Source organism: Macaca mulatta, chromosome 1 (assembly GCF_049350105.2).
Source record: "Macaca mulatta isolate MMU2019108-1 chromosome 1, T2T-MMU8v2.0, whole genome shotgun sequence".
Lineage (NCBI taxonomy): Eukaryota > Metazoa > Chordata > Mammalia > Primates > Cercopithecidae > Macaca > Macaca mulatta.
Genome location: NC_133406.1, coordinates 181358500 through 181379083, shown reverse-complemented (window position 1 = coordinate 181379083; position 20584 = coordinate 181358500). Strand labels below are relative to the sequence as shown.

General features: G+C 40.5%; 1 protein-coding gene and 1 long non-coding RNA gene across 2 annotated transcripts in view; one reads left to right on the top strand and one right to left on the bottom strand.

The window, feature by feature from the left end:
* LOC144338568 (uncharacterized) overlaps positions 1–20584 on the bottom strand; it is a 62038-nt gene that overhangs the window by 20511 nt on the left and 20943 nt on the right. The window lies entirely within an intron of this gene.
* Positions 7473–20584, top strand: part of FGGY (FGGY carbohydrate kinase domain containing) — a 486889-nt gene continuing 473777 nt past the window's right edge. Inside the window, exon 1 of the mRNA XM_077988455.1 lies at positions 7473–7489. The gene's annotated coding sequence lies outside the window, so the exon portion shown is untranslated. The remainder of the gene's footprint in view (positions 7490–20584) is intronic.

Below are 20584 nucleotides of genomic sequence, written 5' to 3'. Positions count from 1 at the left end.
TATTTTAGAATCAAAATGTTAAAATCTAGGATCCTTCATTACAGTTATAATTTCAACTCAAGCAATAAACACCATCCCAACGGTCTCTCAAAAGTGGACAACATATATTAACTAGTTTGTGTTCTTAGTGACAGAGTGACAGAAACCCATCCTAAACCAAATAAAGCAAATGTAGAATGCATTGGAAGTATCCATGGGTATTTCACAGTTCCAAGGCTGGGTGAAGGTTGGATATAGTTGGGGCTCAGGAACAACTGAAACCTGACAGCTGGCAGATTGACCACGTTGACAGGACAACATCTTACTTCTGCTTCTCTCTATGTACAGCTTCATTCTTCTCTTTTGCTGTAGGCTCATGTTTTATACAAAGCAAATCCATGGCTCTTGACAGCTTCAGAGAACTATATCTTAGCGCTTCAGCTATAGGAAACAGGTAGATACAACTCTTTCTAACCCAAACCTAAAAACCCCAAGGAACGCACTCATTGGCCCAGGGTCCAAGTGTCTATACCCCTGGACCAAGCAATGAGGTCTCAGCTGTAGTCACACCGCATTAAGGTGGTCAATCTTACAGTAACTATTTGAAGGGAGGAGGGGGAAAGAAGGGCAAGTCTCAGAAAACAACAGTAGTAGGCAGAAGTCCCTGAATCTCTGTTTTTTGAAGCCACTAGGAATGTCTGGAAGCCGTGTTTATAGATCAGCAAAGAAAGGAAAAGTATTTCCATCTGTGGAGGCTGGTGAGAAATGGAATTTAAGATGGGCCTTAAGGATGGTTAGAATTTGGCCATGTGGAGATGAGAGGAGGGAACATGAAAATAGCATGACAAATAGTCATGATAACCACACAAGGAAATATGTGCATAATTATAAATGAAAATCAGTGGTAAGGAGGAGATATATATAAGATATGTGCAAGACTTGACTTTGTTTGAGGGATTAGGGACAGCTGTCTTGAATAAGTGACATTTGAGCTGAGACCCAAAGGATGAATAGGCAATTACAAGGTGAAAACCAGGGATGCTGGAAGGAGCAACTCTAGGCAGAAGGAAGACATGTGGCAAAGATCCTGTGGTGGAGGGACCATAGCAAGGCTGTGGCTCTAAAAGGATCAACCTGCCTCTAACCTTTCTAGGTCTCGGTTGAAGACCACAAGAGCCCTTTGTGCTATCCCAATCAGGTAACTTACCTGCTTACAGCTCTTCTCTTACTCCCTACCTACCACCTACTGCAGCACTTCCCAATTGCCCTAGCACACACTGCCATGCCACAAGGGGCTTACAGTCACTTAAGATACCAATCTTCTCCCTGGGGCCAAGCATCCTTCTCCATGTACTCTGGTGTACCCTACAAAATGAAAAATACAACAATTTTCTATGTGTACCATAGTGGTTTGTTTTATGTGTGAACTTAACTGGGCTAAGGGATGCCCCAAAAGCTGGTAAAACATGATTTCTTGGTGTGTTAGTAAGGTTGTTTTTTTTTTTTTTCCTTGTTTGTTTTAAGACAGTGTTTCACTATTGTTGCCCAGGCTGGAGTGCAATGGTGCTATCTTGGCTCACTGCAACTTCTGCCTCCTGGGTTCAAGCAATTCTCCTGCCTCAGCCTCCCGAATAGCTGGGATTACAGGCATGCGCCACCATGCCTGGCTAATTTTGTATTTTTAGTAGAGACAGGGTTTCTGCATGTTAGTCAGGCTGGTCTCGAACTCCCGACCTCAGGTGATCTGCCTATCTCGGCCTCCCAAAATGGAGGGTTCTTCCAGAAAAGATTAGCAGTTGAATAGTAGACGGAGTAAAAAAGATGTCCCCTCACCAGTGTGGGTGGCACCATTTAATCCCTTGAGGGTCCAAATAGAACAAAAAGATGGAGGAAGAACAAATTTTCTTTTCCTTCTTGAGCCAGAACATCCATCTTCTCCTACCCATGAACATTGAAGCTCTTGGTTCTCAGGCCTTCAGACTCTGGGACGTAGACCAGTTAGGGCACACTCCCTCCTCCAATTCCATCCCCATTCCCTGGAATGGTTCTCAGGCCTTCAGCTTTGGGCTAGGAGTTATCACATCAGCTCTCCTGGTTCTCAGGCATTCAGACTTGAACTGAAGTACTGAATTATATGACCAGCTTTTCTCAGTCCAGCTTGTAGACAATATATCTTAGTTCTTCTCAGCTTCCATAACTACATGAGCTGATTCCCCTATGAAATCTCCTTATCTATCGATCTATCTATCTATCTATCTATCTATCTATCTATCTATCTATCTATCTACCTACTACTGCTTCTGCTTCTCTGGAGAACCTAAAACATGTACCATGATGTGACAAAAGCTGAGAATCACCGAAGAAAATAAAACTCAAATACCCAGTTTACAACTTAGGTCTCCTCTTTAATTTCACTTCCAGGCATATTCACCACAATCTTTTAGTTCATTTTCCTAATGTAAGAGAAGTATATGAAACTTGATGATGACCTAGTATAATGTACCTTTCACCCACCTTCTGTACTTGCTTTAAGATTGGCATTTCTAGGTGACTCATAAACTAATTCCTGGTGATACAGGCCTTTATCTACACTCTCTTCTTTTCTATGTACAAGAGCCATAACAAATTTCTTTCATATTTTTCTCCCAGAACCCCCACCACAACATCCCCAACAAACAAAATTATCTTACATCTCTGTACCTTTGTACTTCTTCCCCCTTCTTGGAATGCCCTGATCCAAAGCCCTTAGAGCCCTAGCGCTGAGGAATATTAATAAACATCATGAAAAAATTCATTAAATATTATTGTATTTGTGAACAAAGGAGATTAGGCCCTAGGTTGAACAGGGTTAAATGGTGCCTTCACCACAGAATTGCTCAGAGCTATAGACAGGGTATGTTGCAGTGTGAATTTCTAGGAAGGGTATTTGGTATCCTAGGTTTCTCCAAACTACTTAACCACAAAGTCATTGTCGGTAGAACATCTGTGGGAGTAGAAATGCTCCCAAGGTCACATAGATAAGACTATGTGGATATGTGGGATTTGAATTCAGGATGGAAAGAAGTAGAGAAGAAAAAGGAGAAAGAGAAGGAGACAGCAAAGGCAGAGGAGATAAAGGAGGAAGAGAAAGATGAAGATCCCTCTCCAAAATCTGGAGATTTGCCAAGTTGTCCCTATCTACAAGTAATTATTTTCTTCCTTGGCAGAGTCCCCCAGGGTTGGGCTGTGTGTGGAGGATGAAAAATACGCAAACAAAGCCTGTCCTGCTTTCAATCAGAGGCAGGCCTGGTTAGTAACCATCCTAGTGGGTGAGGAGTGAATCTCTGCTTTCCTGTCAAGTTCCCAGCTGCAGGAAGGATTGCCGGCACTTACAACTCAGCTGTGATGATGCCTTTTGCAGCAACCTTTCCTTCCTCATCTCAAACAATAGCCCTTCTTGCACTGATCAGAGTTCACTTAAAGAATGAGATTTAAAAATCAGGTGACCATTGGCATTATTACTTAATTATTTTAACAGAACTGTGTTTGCCACCAAGTCGAATTAGTGTTTTAACCACTAGAACCAATAATATATTAATTAATGTTATTAGTCATGATTACCAAATATTAAGCATCTTCTATGTATCAGGAACGGTGCAAGGTAATGTGCACAGTAAGTATTCAAACAATGGTATCAAGATTTTTATAAGTATTATTTCTTTATCCTCATAACTGTATGACCTGCTTCACCAATTTGGGGTTCAATTAACATCACATTATTATTATTTAAAATTAAGATGAGCTTAGCTCAGGCTACCCTCTCTCTTTTTGCTTCCTCCTTTTAAATTGCTTTCCTAATCCAAAAGTCCAGTACTATTTTTAACAACCCTGTCATCTGAAGACTGATAAGGTTCATAAATTTTAAAAGGAGAGCTTTATTTTTCATAGTGTTGCAGCCTACAGGGTGGACACTCTGACAGGCTGAGAAGTGTAGCCTCTGGTCAGAATCCAGAAACAGGCACCTTGAGAGAGAGGCAACGGGAACAGGAATTTATGCTGAGCAGGGTGACCAAATATACATATTTAATAAGCTGTTGGAGGAGTCCTTAATACTTATGATAGGAGAAGTGTATGCCTGGAAAGTAAGCTTCATGCTTCTCCAGGGAACCTATGTTAAAAAAGAAATGGTTGTGTTTGCACGATCTGAGTGTGGAGTTTTCAGCCCTCTGTCATTAAAAGGTGAAAAAGAGGATGTGAAAAACCTTACTGCACATTATCCGTGGACTGGCCAGAACCACTCTGTGGTTGGTGATCTCTTATCATGCCAAATATAAGGGGCAGCGTAATGCATTTGGTTATCAGCGGTGGAGTCTTTTAAAAGGGCTGATTTCTGTTTAGCCCTGAGAAAAGAAACCCTAATGGCAGTTAGCAATGGATAGCATATAATGAGGTGTGCCTGACCTCCCATCCCAAGTCATGTCCAAAAACTCAGTTTTCAAGGTTTCTCTGTAAATGTAAATGCTTTACATTTCTAATTTTAGATCATTCATTATGCAATATTATAACTGAAACACCCTTAGCTAGGCATGAAAAAATTAGGACTGCCAACATATATATATATTCTTTAATTATAGAGAAAAATAAAGTGAACACATGCCCAAGATTAATCTAATTAATCAATGAAAAAGACAGCAGATTTGTAAAGATCATCTAAAAAAACATGTGAGACACTGGTGTTTATATGCACTGTAGAAGGAATGCTGGATGTGTCTTTACAATAGAAAAATTTACATTCCTTTAGGTATACACCCAGTAATAGGATTCCTAGGTTGAATGGTATCTATTTTTAGGTCTTTGAGGAGTTGACAACACTGTCTTCCACAATGGTTGAACTAATTTACATGCCCACCAACAGTGTGTTCCTTTTTTCCCACAAATTTGCCAGCATGTTGTTTTTTGACTTTTTAATAATAGCCATTTTATGGGTGTGAGATGGCATCTCATTGTGGTTTGGATTTGTATTTCTCTAATGATTAGTGATGTTGAGCTTTTTTCCATATAATTGTTGGCCACATGTATGTTTTCTTTTGAAAAGTGTCTATTCATGTCATTTGCCCACTTTTTAATAGGGTAGTTTGGGATCTTTTTCTTGTAAATTTGTTTAAGTTTCTCATAGATGCTGGATACTAGACTTTTGTCAGATACATAGTTTGCAAACATTTTCTCCCATTCAGTAGGTTGTCTATTCACTCTGTTGATAGTTTCCTTTGCTGTACAAAAGCCCTTTAGTTTAATTAGATCCTATTTGTCACACATGTATGCATATGTTCACTACAGCACTATTCACAATGGCAAAGACATGGAGCCAACTTAAATGACCATCAAAGGTAGACTGAATAAAGAAAATATGGTATATATATACCATGGAATCCTATGCAGCCATGAAAAAGGAGATAATGTCCTTTGCAGGAACATGGGTGGAGCTGCAGGCTGTTATCCTTAGCAAACTAACACAGGTATGGAAAACCAAATATTGCATGTTCTCACTTATAAGTGGGCTCCAAATGATGAGAACACATGGACACATAGAGGGGAACAACACACACTAGGGCCTACCAGAGAGTAAAGGGTGGGAGGAGGGAGAGGATCAGGAAAAAATAACTAACAGGTACTGGGCTTAATATCTGGGTGATGAAATAATCAGTATAATAAACCCCCATGACTCAAGTTTACACATATAACAAACCTGCCCATGTATCTCTGAACTTAAAATAAAAGTAAAAAAAAATGTTTGAATAAAATTGCTGGGATAAACACAAAACTTGTCAATGTCCTACAGGGAAATAAAACCTTAATCTTTGGGGTTACTTTCTTCCAAAAAAAATTATTTGCACATGTGTTGGAAAAAAATCTACGAGTTATATTTCCTCATGGAGTCTGGACCTTAAACAACAGAAAATACTGAGTCAAACAATGGTGCACTTCCACAGAGAATTAAATAGTCCTTGGGTATGGCTATTAGACAATGCACTCCAATGTAATATTGAAAGAACACATAGCTAACAATTTGTCTAAGTTTTTTATATTTCTAAGTAGGATCTACATTAGATTTCACCTTTTCATAAAGGTCTTTTAAAGGTTGAAAACAACCCAGGTGCAAGTGGGGAAGTAGTGGAGAGTCAATCTCTGTGACAGACAGTGAGAAAGAGATTTTAAGGGAGGAGTGTATCCTAGAACCTTCAAACGACATCATGCTATATCACCCATCTCCTCCTTGTATTGTGACTGTCATTCAGCAAAATTTGTGGTTTTCAAATATTTTGGGGGTTAGAGAACCAACTGGGTATCTTTCTACTGGAAATAATGGGACTCTTAATAGTGAATAAGACTGTGTTTGGGAAATGTCCTGAGAATTGGATTTTCAGATTCCATCATAGACTGATGTATTTAATCTAAGTAGCAAATATTTGTATAGAAAAGCAGAGCATACACAGGACTAGAAATCCCTTTTCCAAGCTACCACTTAGTAGCGGAATCACTTCATCTCCCTAAAAGCTGGTTTTCTGAGCTGCAAAGTGGGGCCAATAATACCTTTCTTACTCAGAGAGAGCTTTGGAAATCAGACAGCTCCGTTCACAAGTAAAGGATTACTATTATTACCTATGTGAAAACACAAATAGTAGAAAAGGAGAAAATTCATTCAAGCAGCTTGTTGTGTCAATGCAACCCCGCCCAACTGGCTAGACCAAAAATTTTTAGTGTAACTGACTACTACCCATGGAATTGCCTGAGTGAACATATTGTTTTGACATCTACTGACAGGGGTAGCTCTGGAAATCCCCTCTTTACCCCAGCAATGACTCATCAAAAGGGCTCAGAAAAAAAAACAAGAATGAGCTGGGGAGGTCTCCTGAGGCTTTAGCAGAGTGGGTCAAAAACTGAGCCTCCAGGAAGGAAGGAAGCACTAAGGCAGGCTTTGCATTTGCACAGAAGTGAACTGAAACATTGGCTCTGCCACTGTGTGGCCCTGTGATCAGGAGAGTGCCATACCCTCTCTGAGTTTAGTGTCCTCACCCAAAAAATTGAAGAAAATAATACTCATTTCAGTGAGTTGATGGGAAATTTGAAATGGTGACAGAAAAACATCAGAGATTTCTTCATATGGTAGGTAATTAAGGAAAACCCCAAATCCCCATCAGTGTCAGAATGAATAAATACATGGTGGTATATTCACATAAGAGAATATAATCAGCAGTAAAAGAAATAAAGTACAGCTCTATGCACCAAAGTAACTGAATCTTTACAATGTAATAATAAATATACATGTCTGAATTATGCATCCAAAAAAGGAGTAACATCCAGAGTCTACAGGGAACTCAAACAAATCAGCAAGGAAAAAAAACAAATAATCTCATTGAAAAGTGGGCAAAGGGGGAGGGCGGAGCAAGATGGCCGAATAGGAACAGCTCCAGTCTCCAACTCCCAGCGAGAGCGACACAGAAGACCGGTGATTTCTGCATTTTCAACTGAGGTACTGGGTTCATCTCACTGGGGAGTGCCGGACGATCGGTGCTGGTCAGCTGCTGCAGCCCGACCAGCGAGAGCTGAAGCAGGGCGAGGCATCGCCTCACCTGGGAAGCACAAGGGGGAAGGGAATCCCTTCTCCTAGCCAGGGGAACTGAGACACACAACACCTGGAAAATCGGGTAACTCCCACCCCAATACTGCGCTTTAAGCAAACAGGCACACCAGGAGATCATATCCCACACCCGGCCGGGAGGGTCCCACACCCACGGAGCCTCCCTCATTGCTAGCACAGCAGTCTGTGATCTACCGGCAAGGCAGCAGCGAGGCTGGGGGAGGGGCGCCCGCCATTGCTGAGGCTTAAGTAGGTAAACAAAGCTGCTGGGAAGCTCCAACTGGGTGGAGCTCACAGCAGCTCAAGGAAACCTGCCTGTCTCTGTAGACTCCACCTCTGGGGACAGGGCACAGTAAACAATAACAAAGGCAGTCGAAACCTCTGCAGACGCAAACGACTCTGTCTGACAGCTTTGAAGAGAGCAGTGGATCTCCCAACACGGAGGTTGAGATCTGAGAAGGGACAGACTCCCTGCTCAAGTGGGTCCCTGACCTCTGAGTAGCCTAACTGGGAGACATCCCCCACTAGGGGCAGTCTGACACCCCACACCGCACAGGGTGGAGTACACCCCTGAGAGGAAGCTTCCAAAGCAAGAATCAGACAGGTACACTCGCTGTTCAGAAATATTCTATCTTCTGCAGCCTCTGCTGCTGATACCCAGGCAAACAGGGTCTGGAGTGGACCTCAAGCAATCTCCAACAGACCTACAGCTGAGGGTCCTGACTATTAGAAGGAAAACTATCAAACAGGAAGGACACCTACACCAAAACCCCATCAGTACATCACCATCATCAAAGACCAGAGGCAGATAAAACCACAAAGATGGGGAAAAAGCAGGGCAGAAAAGCTGGAAATTCAAAAAATAAGAGCGCATCTCCCCCGGCACAGGAGCGCAGCTCATCGCCAGCAACGGATCAAAGCTGGACGGAGAATGACTTTGACAAGATGAGAGAAGAAGGCTTCAGTCCATCAAATTTCTCAGAGCTAAAGGAGGAATTACGTACCCAGCGCAAAGAAACTAAAAATCTTGAAAAAAAAGTGGAAGAATTGATGGCTAGAGTAATTAATGCAGAGAAGGTCCTAAACGAAATGAAAGAGATGAAAACCATGACACGAGAAATACGTGACAAATGCACAAGCTTCAGTAACCGACTCGATCAACTGGAAGAAAGAGTATCAGCGATTGAGGATCAAATGAATGAAATGAAGCGAGAAGAGAAACCAAAAGAAAAAAGAAGAAAAAGAAATGAACAAAGCTTGCAAGAAGTATGGGATTATGTAAAAAGACCAAATCTACGTCTGATTGGGGTGCCTAAAAGTGAGGGGGAAAATGGAACCAAGTTGGAAAACACTCTTCAGGATATCATCCAGGAGAACTTCCCCAACCTAGTAGGGCAGGCCAACATTCAAATCCAGGAAATACAGAGAATGCCACAAAGATACTCCTCGAGAAGAGCAACTCCAAGACACATAATTGCCAGATTCACCAAAGTTGAAATGAAGGAAAAAATCTTAAGGGCAGCCAGAGAGAAAGGTCGGGTTACCCACAAAGGGAAGCCCATCAGACTAACAGCAGATCTCTCGGCTGAAACTCTCCAAGCCAGAAGAGAGTGGGGGCCAATATTCAACATTCTTAAAGAAAAGAATTTTAAACCAGAATTTCATATCCAGCCAAACTAAGTTTCATAAGTGAAGGAGAAATAAAATCCTTTACAGATAAGCAAATACTTAGAGATTTTGTCACCACTAGGCCTACCTTACAAGAGACCCTGAAGGAAGCACTAAACATGGAAAGGAACAACCGGTACCAGCCATTGCAAAAACATGCCAAAATGTAAAGACCATCGAGGCTAGGAAGAAACTGCATCAACTAACGAGCAAAATAACCAGTTAATATCATAATGGCAGGATCAAGTTCACACATAACAATCTTAACCTTAAATGTAAATGGACTAAATGCTCCAATTAAAAGACACAGACTGGCAAACTGGATAAAGAGTCAAGACCCATCAGTCTGCTGTATTCAGGAGACCCATCTCACACGCAGAGACATACATAGGCTCAAAATAAAGGGATGGAGGAAGATTTACCAAGCAAATGGAGAACAAAAAAAAAGCGGGGGTAGCAATACTAGTCTCTGATAAAACAGACTTTAAACCATCAAAGATCAAAAGAGACAAAGAAGGCCATTACATAATGGTAAAGGGATCAATTCAACAGGAAGAGCTAACTATCCTAAATATATATGCACCCAATACAGGAGCACCCAGATTCATAAAGCAAGTCCTTAGAGACTTACAAAGAGACGTAGACTCCCATACAATAATAATGGGAGACTTCAACACTCCACTGTCAACATTAGACAGATCAATGAGACAGAAAGTTAACAAGAATATCCAGGAATTGAACTCATCTCTGCAGCAAGCAGACCTAATAGACATCTATAGAACTCTCCACCCCAAATCAACAGAATATACATTCTTCTCAGCACCACATCGTACTTACTCCAAAATCGACCACGTAATTGGAAGTAAAGCACTCCTCAGCAAATGTAAAAGAACAGAAATTATAGCAAACTGTCTCTCAGACCACAGTGCAATCAAACTAGAACTCAGGACTAAGAAACTCAATCAAAACCGCTCAACTACATGGAAACTGAACAACCTGCTCCTGAATGACTACTGGGTACATAACAAAATGAAGGCAGAAATAAAGATGTTCTTTGAAACCAATGAGAACAAAGAGACAACATACCAGAATCTCTGGGACACATTTAAAGCAGTGTGTAGAGGGAAATTTATAGCACTAAATGCCCACAAGAGAAAGCAGGAAAGATCTAAAATTGACACTCTAACATCACAATTAAAAGAACTAGAGAAGCAAGAGCAAACACATTCGAAAGCTAGCAGAAGGCAAGAAATAACTAAGATCAGAGCAGAACTGAAGGAGATAGAGACACAAAAAACTCTCCAAAAAATCAATGAATCGGCTGGGCGCAGTGGCTCAAGCCTGTAATCCCAGCACTTTGGGAGGCCGAGACAGGCGGATAACAAGGTCAGGAGATCGAGACCATCCTGGCTAACACGGTGAAACCCCGTCTCTACTAAAAAATACAAAAAACTAGCCGGGCGAGGTGTCGGGCGCCTGTAGTCCCAGCTACTCGGGAGGCTGAGGCAGGAGAATGGCGTGAACCCGGGGGTGGAGCTTGCAGTGAGCTGAGATCTGGCCACCGCACTCCAGCCTGGGCAACAGAGCGAGACTCCGTCTTAAAAAAAAAAAAAAAAAAAAAAAAAAATCAATGAATCCAGGAGTTGGTTCAGAGCCAACTCTGGAATGAACTTCCATTCACAATTGCTTCAAAGAGAATAAAATACCTAGGAATCCAACTTACAAGGGATGTAAAGGACCTCTTCAAGGAGAACTACAAACCACTGCTCAGTGAAATCAAAGAGGACACAAACAAATGGAAGAACATACCATGCTCATGGATAGGAAGAATCAATATCGTGAAAATGGCCATACTGCCCAAGGTAATTTATAGATTCAATGCCATCCCCATCAAGCTACCAATGAGTTTCTTCACAGAATTGGAAAAAACTGCTTTAAAGTTCATATGGAACCAAAAAAGAGCCCGCATCTCCAAGACAATCCTAAGTCAAAAGAACAAAGCTGGAGGCATCACACTACCTGACTTCAAACTATACTACAAGGCTACAGTAACCAAAACAGCATGGTACTGGTACCAAAACAGAGATATAGACCAATGGAACAGAACAGAGTCCTCAGAAATAATACCACACATCTACAGCCATCTGATCTTTGACAAACCTGAGAGAAACAAGAAATGGGGAAAGGATTCCCTATTTAATAAATGGTGCTGGGAAAATTGGCTAGCCATAAGTAGAAAGCTGAAACTGGATCCTTTCCTTACTCCTTATACGAAAATTAATTCAAGATGGATTAGAGACTTAAATGTTAGACCTAATACCATAAAAATCCTAGAGGAAAACCTAGGTAGTACCATTCAGGACATAGGCATGGGCAAAGACTTCATGTCTAAAACACCAAAAGCAACGGCAGCAAAAGCCAAAATTGACAAATGGGATCTCATTAAACTAAAGAGCTTCTGCACAGCAAAAGAAACTACCATCAGAGTGAACAGGCAACCTACAGAATGGGAGAAAATTTTTGCAATCTACTCATCTGACAAAGGGCTAATATCCAGAACCTACAAAGAACTCAAACAAATTTACAAGAAAAAAACAAACAACCCCATCAAAAAGTGGGCAAAGGTTATGAACAGACATTTCTCAAAAGAAGACATTCATACAGCCAACAGACACATGAAAAAATGCTCATCATCACTGGCCATCAGAGAAATGCAAATCAAAACCACAATGAGATACCATCTCACACCAGTTAGAATGGTGATCATTAAAAAGTCAGGAAACAACAGATGCTGGAGAGGATGTGGAGAAATAGGAACACTTTTACACTGTTGGTGGGATCGTAAACTAGTTCAACCATTATGGAAAACAGTATGGCGATTCCTCAAGGATCTAGAACTAGATGTACCATATGACCCAGCCATCCCATTACTGGGTATATACCCAAAGGATTATAAATTATGCTGCTATAAAGACACATGCACACGTATGTTTATTGCAGCACTATTCACAATAGCAAAGACTTGGAATCAACCCAAATGTCCATCAGTGACAGATTGGATTAAGAAAATGTGGCACATATACACCATGGAATACTATGCAGCCATCAAAAAGGATGAGTTTGTGTCCTTTGTAGGGACATAGATGCAGCTGGAAACCATCATTCTTAGCAAACTATCACAAGAACAGAAAACCAAACACCGCATGTTCTCACTCATAGGTGGGAACTGAACAATGAGATCACTTGGACTCAGGAAGGGGAACATCACACACCGGGGCCTATCATGGGGAGGGGGGATGGGGGAAGAGATTGCATTGGGAGTTATACCTGATGTAAATGATGAGTTGATGGGTGCAGCACAGCAACATGGCACAAGTATACATATGTAACAAACCTGCACGTTATGCACATGTACCCTACAACTTAAAGTATAATAATAATAAATAAATTAAAAAAAAAAAAGAAAAGTGGGCAAAGGACAAGAATGGACATTTCTCAAAAGAAGATATACAAATGGCCAACAAACATGAAAAAATGCTCAACATCACTGCTCATCAGGGAAATGCAAATTAAAACCATAATGAAATACTGCCTTATCCCAGCCAGAGTGGCCATTAAAAAGGCAAAAAAACACTAGATGTTGGTGTGGCTGTGATGAAAAAGAAATGCTTATACACTGCTGATGGGAATGTAAATTAGTACAACCTCTGTGAAAAACAGGATGGAAATTTCTCAAAGAACAAAAAGTAGATCTGCCATTTGATCCAGCAATCCCACTACTGGGTATCTACCCAAAAGAAATATATCAAAAAGTCACCTATAAATGTATGTTTATTGCAGTATAATTCACAATTGCAAAGATGTAGAATCAACTTAAGTGCCCATCAACTGAAGAGTGGATAAAGAAAATTTGGTATATATATGCCATGGAATACTACTCAGCCATAATAAAGATCTAAATAATGTCTTTTACAAACTGGAGGCCATTGTAAGTGAAGTAACTCAGGAATTGAAAACCAAATGCCTCATGTTCTCACTTATATGTGGAAGCTAAGCTATGGGCATGTAAAGGCATACAGAGTGATACAATGGACATTAGAGACTCAGAAAGTAGGGGGATTGGGGGAGGGATAAAAATTACTTATTAGGTGCAATGTACACTACTTGGGTGATGGATACATTAAAATCCTAGACTTCACCACTGTACAATCCGTCAGTGTAACCAAAAACCACTTGTACCCCTAAAATAATTGAAATTTTAAAAATTTAAATAAAAATAAATAGTATATATATTACATATGTGTCTGTGTATATATACACAAGCATATATACTTAGTATATGTATATGGTGTATGTAATATGTATATGACTGTATAAATGGTGTATTAAAATAAGGGAAGAGACATCACAGGAGTTAGGAGAGTTAGGAAAGGGGTTAATTTGAAAGGAAAGACAGAGAGAAGGGAAGAAAAGGAACACGCGGGAAGGGAGAAGCAAGTGCCAATGTTCTAGTTTTAATGTTTGGTGGCAGGTTCATCAGATACAATATTTATGTTATTATTAATAAAATAAAAGATGGACATAATGAGAGTACAGCATGAACTAAAAGTTACAATTAATTCAATTCTGGTGCAATAACAACACGGAACAGTCACGCTAAGAATACTGCTGTTTCCTTTCTGGGTTTCTTCTCCCAGAATTTTTTTTTCTTTTTTTTTTTTAAGGAAAAGCACTTTTTAAAATGTAGTTCATTTCTCCAGACTGTATCCACAGTCTTTTGTCCCACAAGTCTTTAATTAAAGCTAAAACAATCATTGGTTTAGGCATATTTAATGGTTTCTATCTTTGAAAACTGCATTCTTTATATAGTTGTTTACTTCTCATCTTCATAATCAGTCTTTCCAACTCCTATTTCCCACTTGTTTATATAATGGAATAAGGTAAAATGCAGTAAGATATTCAAATAACTGAAAATGATATTGTACAGACAAAATAAAGTCAAGAGCAGAGCCTACACATAGGTCCTTCACAGTCTCCCCCAATATGGTTTGGATGTTTGTCCCTCCAAATCTCATGTTGAAATGTGATTCTCAGTGTTGGAGGTGGTGTCTGCTGGGAGGTGAGTGGGTCATGGGGACAGATCCCTCATGAATGGTTTAGCACTATTTCCTTGGTGATAAGTGAGTTCTTGTCGTACTAGTTGTTTAAAGAGGTTGTTTAAAAGAGTGTGGCACTTCTCCCTGTTTCTTGCTCCCGCTCTGTAACACGTTGACTCCCCTTCACCTTTCACCATGATTGAAAGCTCCCTGGGGTCCTCACCAGAAGCTGAGCAGATGATGGTGCCATGCTTGTACAACCTGCATAACTGTGAGCCAATTAAACCTCTCTTCTGAGTCTGGAGTGCAGTGGCATGATCTCGATTCACTGCAAGCTCTGCCTCCTGGGTTCATGCCATTCTCCCGTCTCAGCCTTGGGAGTAGCTGGGACTACAGGCGCCACCATGCCTGGCTAATTTTTGTATTTTTAGTAGAGACAGGATTTCACTGTGTTAACCAGGATGGTCTTGATCTCCTGACCTCGTGATCTGCCCACCTTGGCCTCCCAAAGTGTTGGGATTACAGGTGTGAGCCACAGTGCCTGGCCAAGAAGGGAGTTTTATGTGGAGCCTTGAAAGATAAAAGAAATTTAGAGAGGAGAGAATCCCCTCTGCTGACTTTATCAGTCTCTAGTTGTTATCTTTCTTCATCTCCACCTGGAAGACTCATCTTCATCCCAGCAACAAACTCACCTGAGTCTCAGTAAGTCCCACCTGAGACTCACCTGAGTCTCACTTGGCTTGTGAGAGAGCCTTACAGGAACATGCAAGCAAACACTTGTAGACACAACTTTTGCTGGCCTGGGAAAATCTTCTGCAGAAGGAAAGCTGAAAGATATTTTTACGTTACATTTGATTAAATATATTGCCTCTTCTGAAATGTGTATGGATAGAAAGGAAGGGAAGTTAGTGTGACTAATTCAGATAATAAGAGGGGTCAGTTAGGCAGTAAATGCTGTGGGAGCTCCTATTAAATAATATCCTGCTATTCAAGGTGAAGCATACTCATGTGCAAATGCTGCAGGCTATTAAGAAAAGATAGCATGGTGTAATGACTAAAGTTCAGGATTTGGTATTATACCTGAGCTCAAACCCATGTGTCAGATACCTAGCCAAATAGCCTCAGAAGTAACCAAACATTTTTTGACCATTTAGTTCATCATTGATTAAATAGGAAGGAAATAACATCTACTTCATAGAATTGTTGTCAGATTAAATGAGATATAAAAACAATCGGTACATTAGAAGTATTCAATAAATGGTAGCAATTACTGTTATTTAAACTCTGAGTTTCTGTTTCCTGGAGCAGAAAATATGGTGGGGGCAGACAGTATTACTTACTTCATAGAAGGGTTAGATGAAGAAATATTTAGTTAAAATATTTAGGATAGTATTTAGCACATAGCTCAGCACTCAGTGAATATCTGAATCAAGATAAAATGAGGAAATTGATCTAGGATTTCTTAATTTTTTCAGGAGTATAAAGCTAGCTGTGGACCATTTCTCTCTCTCTCTCTCGCTCTCTCTCTCTCTCTCTCTCACACACATACACACACACATATATTAAATTTTGAATAAAATTTTAGTGACTCTCTGAATTATTTTTAAAACTCAATTAACTGAGTTAGGCACAGCCTTAAGTGTAAATTAATAAACGCCTTTTGTGGAGGACACAGGAAACAATGGCAAATATTCAATCTTTACTCTTCAAAGTGGGACTCTTTTATTTTCTGCCCTTTGTGAACATGCTATAGATTTTAATCCCCTTTTGGCCTTTTCTTTTGAAGAGAGTTAATGGAATTGTACCCCCTCTGTCCTCATTTTCCATTCCTCAACGTGTCTGGACTTTTGCCTCCAAAGGTTAACATTGCTATGAAGTAATGTAATTCTTTATTGCTCTTTAGACAGATTTATTCAGAGTTCTATCTCCACAGATGTCTGTAAGCATAGTGAATGTGACATCCAGAATTGCCCAGTGGGGCTGGATATTATATTTACAGTAGCCAAGCTCAAAACCAAAAAACAAAAATCCTCAAAACCTCCATAACTTTGGATTTAACTAGAATTGAACAACAATGTGTTTCAAATAATTTTCTAATTAGGGTAGGAGAATGCTTCTGAAGAAAGAAAGTTAGGTATTGCTCTAGCCACATGTAGAAATGAGCTCAGTTTCAATTAATTTGCTTTTCACTGGAGCCCTGAAGTTAACCTTACCCATCATTTTTGGGTTGGATAAAATGTGCAGATTCATAGAGTCACAAACACTGAGGTTTAAGAAAGACATTAAAATGGCATTCGTGTGCTCATGGCATGCATCAGTGATTGATCACAGCACAATTTCTTCCTGAAAGAAAGGTAGCCACAATCAATCAGCTGGAACTGCCATGGGAGTAGAAACCTATTTGCCGTGTCTGGTATTCTAAGGAATGCATTTAGGAAATACTCTTGTCACCATCTCCACACTCAAGACCCTCTTATGAAAAGGACCTGCCAGTAGCCTGTTCCATCTTGGGGCTGTAGAACTTTCTTATATTCAAACATCAAAGTCTACCTACTACTTTAAAACTGATTTCCTCCTGGGGGGAGAGGGGGACAAAACACATCTAATCCCTCTTCCAATTAACATTCAGCAGGCTCTTAATAATTAATTCCTTCATTTACTATTTCTTGAGCATTAACTGTGTCCTAGGCACTATGCCAGACACTTGGGGTATCATGATGAGCAAGATAGATCCCTGCTGTCACAGAGCTTCTAACTCCCCAGGGAAGAAGAGATTTGACGACAGCCATGATTCTTCTGGTCTCCTGGCTAACCACTCCCAATTCTGTAAACACTTGCATGAAGTGCCTTCACTGTCCTACTCAGGCTCCTCTAAATTTGCTGTAATTGGTCTAGGACCCTCTCAAGGGGTGGAGCCTAAATAGCAGGAGGAAGCCTGGGAACAGTAAGGCTTGTCACTACTGGCCCAGATTAAGTACTTTTTCCTGTGAGTTCCTGAAGTCCTCCTCCTCCTCAACCTTTTATCTGATTCCCCAGCTGCTCTATGGGTAGGAGATGGAGGGCAATGCCTACACAAGCTGAATGATCTGGAATGATTATCAGTTTCAGCCTGATTTAGGGCATTCCCATTATAGGCATACTTACTAATTGAGACCCTGGACTTCCAAGATCAACACACCTGTGCTTAAGTCTCAGCTTTTCCACTTACTAACTTAAGCTAGCAAGCCCAGCTTTGTGAGTTTGTGACCTGTGCAGTCATATGTGGTTGGGGTTGTGGACAGGTGGGCACGCTCAGGAGAATTCTGAACTTGGTTTAGTGCTCTGCTATCACTGTCTTGAAATTCCTAATAATTTTCCAACATGAGGCTTTGCATTTTTATTTTGCACTAGGCCCCACAAATTCTGTAGTTGGTCATGTAAGCAAATTACTTAATGTCTGTGAGATTTAATGTCTTCATCTAAAAAACAAGGGTGATGATGCTACCTACTACACAGGTTCCAGTGAGCTTTATATGAGGCAATGTGTACAATGCCTCTCACTAGTAAGCCCCGCACCAATGTAAATCAATGGAATTTTTATTTAGTATATCTGACATGAAGTATTCTGAATTTAGTACATATGCTGCCAAAGTGAGTATTTTTAAATTCTATGTACCATTAATTGCCCCCCCCCCTTTTTTTTTTTGGTAGTTCTATTCTCCTAGCTATATAATTGATGTTTGGGAAAGAGGAGTTAACTTTTCTTTTTGACTGGGCACCTGATTTCTTTGGTTGCATGTGACAAAGATGGCTTCTGGCTAACTTATGCAAAAGGGAATTTTTGGAATGATAACATAATCGTAAAACAGGCAAAAACACTAGCAACACTGGAGAATCAGGCTTGGAAAGACAGCTTCCTTCCGGAGTGGAAGAGTTTTGGCAGCGGTGGAAAGCATGAACTCCTACCATTTTCAGTCCCTTTGTCACTCTGCTGGAGATTCAAATTCCAGAGATGGGTATCTATGGCTTGGCTTGGTTCACAGGCTCACCTCCAGGTTAGGAAAAGGCTGGGCATCTAATTACAGCAGTCCTATAGACTATGGGTGGAGGGGACTCACCAAAATGTAAATGACAGGCTGATAATGAAGGGGAAATAGGTCCAGAAAAATAAAAACAAAATAACAAATCTTCTGAGTGCCTGCTATCTACCTGTTGCTCTGCTAGGGGCTTCCATAGAGTATTCATTGACTTGATGTACAGCGCCTAAGATGAGTTCGGCGCTCTGTAAACACTTGTTGAATACATGAATGATGGAGTGAATTACTGACCCCTCACACAAGTCTTAGAGGTAGATATTAGTCCCATTTTACAGAGGAAGAAACTGAAACTTGGGGAACTTAAATAGTTTGCTTAAAATTATACTAGTAAGTAGTAGAGTTGATATTGACACCTGATTCTGTCTCATTCCAAAGCTTATGATTGTTATGCCAATCATAAGCATGCTGCCAGCCTTTCTTAAGGTGTATGTGGGGACTGTTTTTAATCTCTGTACCTTCTGCTGTGCCTCCCCAAATCACAGGAGCTGATGGATTCTGGAAAGTTTATCTGGGCCGAGGAAGGTTGATTTTGTGGTTCTCCACTAATTTCAGAAAGGAATGTGTCTCAAGGCATGTGACTCTTAGTAAGACACCTGAATCTCCTCAACATTAAGTGGGTATAATATAATAATGGTTATCTCCCCATAACGTTCTCAGTAGATTGGTGGAGAGTATGTTTGTAAAGCTCTTGTATAGTTCCTATACATGGAAAGCCCTCAGAAATGACAATTAATCTACAGTCTCAAAAAAAAAAAAAAAGTGTAGAGAAACAGGAAGAAAGTGCTGGGGGAGGCATCACGTTTCACGAAGTTAAGACTCCACTAGATAAACTATCATTTTACGTACATCTTAGAAAGAAAAAGCCGGCCGGGCGCGGTGGCTCACACCTGTAATCCCAGCACTTTGGGAGGCCAAGGCGGGTGGATCACGAGGTCAGGAGATCGAGACCATCCTGGCTAACACAGTGAAACCCCGTCTCTACTAAAAATACAAAAAAATTAGCCGGGCATGGTGGTGGGCACCGGTAGTCCCAGCTACTCAGGAGGCTGAGGCAGGAGAATGGCGTGAACCTGGGAGGCAGAGCTTGCAGTGAGCCGAGATCACGCCACTGCACTCCAGCCTGGGTGACAGAGTGAGACTCTGTCTCAAAATAAATAAATAAAAATAAATAAAGAAAAAGCATTGTCCTATGACATACTTTATCACTTCAAGTTTCCAGTATTATTAATACTGAGAAAATATATTTTAGACTGTAGACATAACTTTTAAAATGAAAATCTCTTTTAGACTTATTCAGACATATACTCTAATCATATATTGCCCCTTTGTATATGTAGAAAGGAAAATGTAAGCAAAATACACTGATTAAGAGTAAGACTTCACATTTTGAATGGTTCAGCTCTTCTGAAGCACTTTTTAACTCAGTTATTGATGTGTTTCTCCTCACAATATTGTCAACTGAGTCATCAAGAGAATTGAAGAATGCAGAATTTCTTTAAAGAGGACTACACTGTTGTCTTGGAAATGTTCTGTCAAGCCACTGGTGCCAATTCACAAAATTTGATGCTGATGCTATCTTTTTTGATTTTACTGTAAGATACCAGTGGAAGTTTTCCAGACAGCAAATGTAACTCGCATTTGTTTCTCCAAAGATCTATACGGTGGTTTGTTGATTAAAACATCAGTGGCTGCAGTTGTCTAGTCATTCTGTACAAGAATTATAACCAAGTACTCGCAGGCAGGCAGTGACACTATAGCACTGGTAATTTGACATCATCGATCATAAGGTATACCGTGATTTCCATTATGTTAAATGTTAAGTAAGAATGTGTATCTCAGTCTGGGCGCAGTGACTGATGCCTATAATCCCAGCACTTTGGGAGGCCGAGGAGGGTGGATCACCTGAGGTCGGGAGTTCGAGACCAGCCTGACCAACATGGTGAAACGCCGTCTCTACTAAAAATACAAAATTAGCCGGGTGTGGTGGTGCATGCCTGTAATCCCAGCTACTCAGGAAGCTGAGACAGGAAAATTGCTTGAATCTGGGAGGCAGAGTTTGCAGTGAGCCAAGATCGCACCATTGCACTCCAGCCTGGGCAACAAGAGCGAAATTCCATCTCAAAAACAACAACAACAATAACAACAAC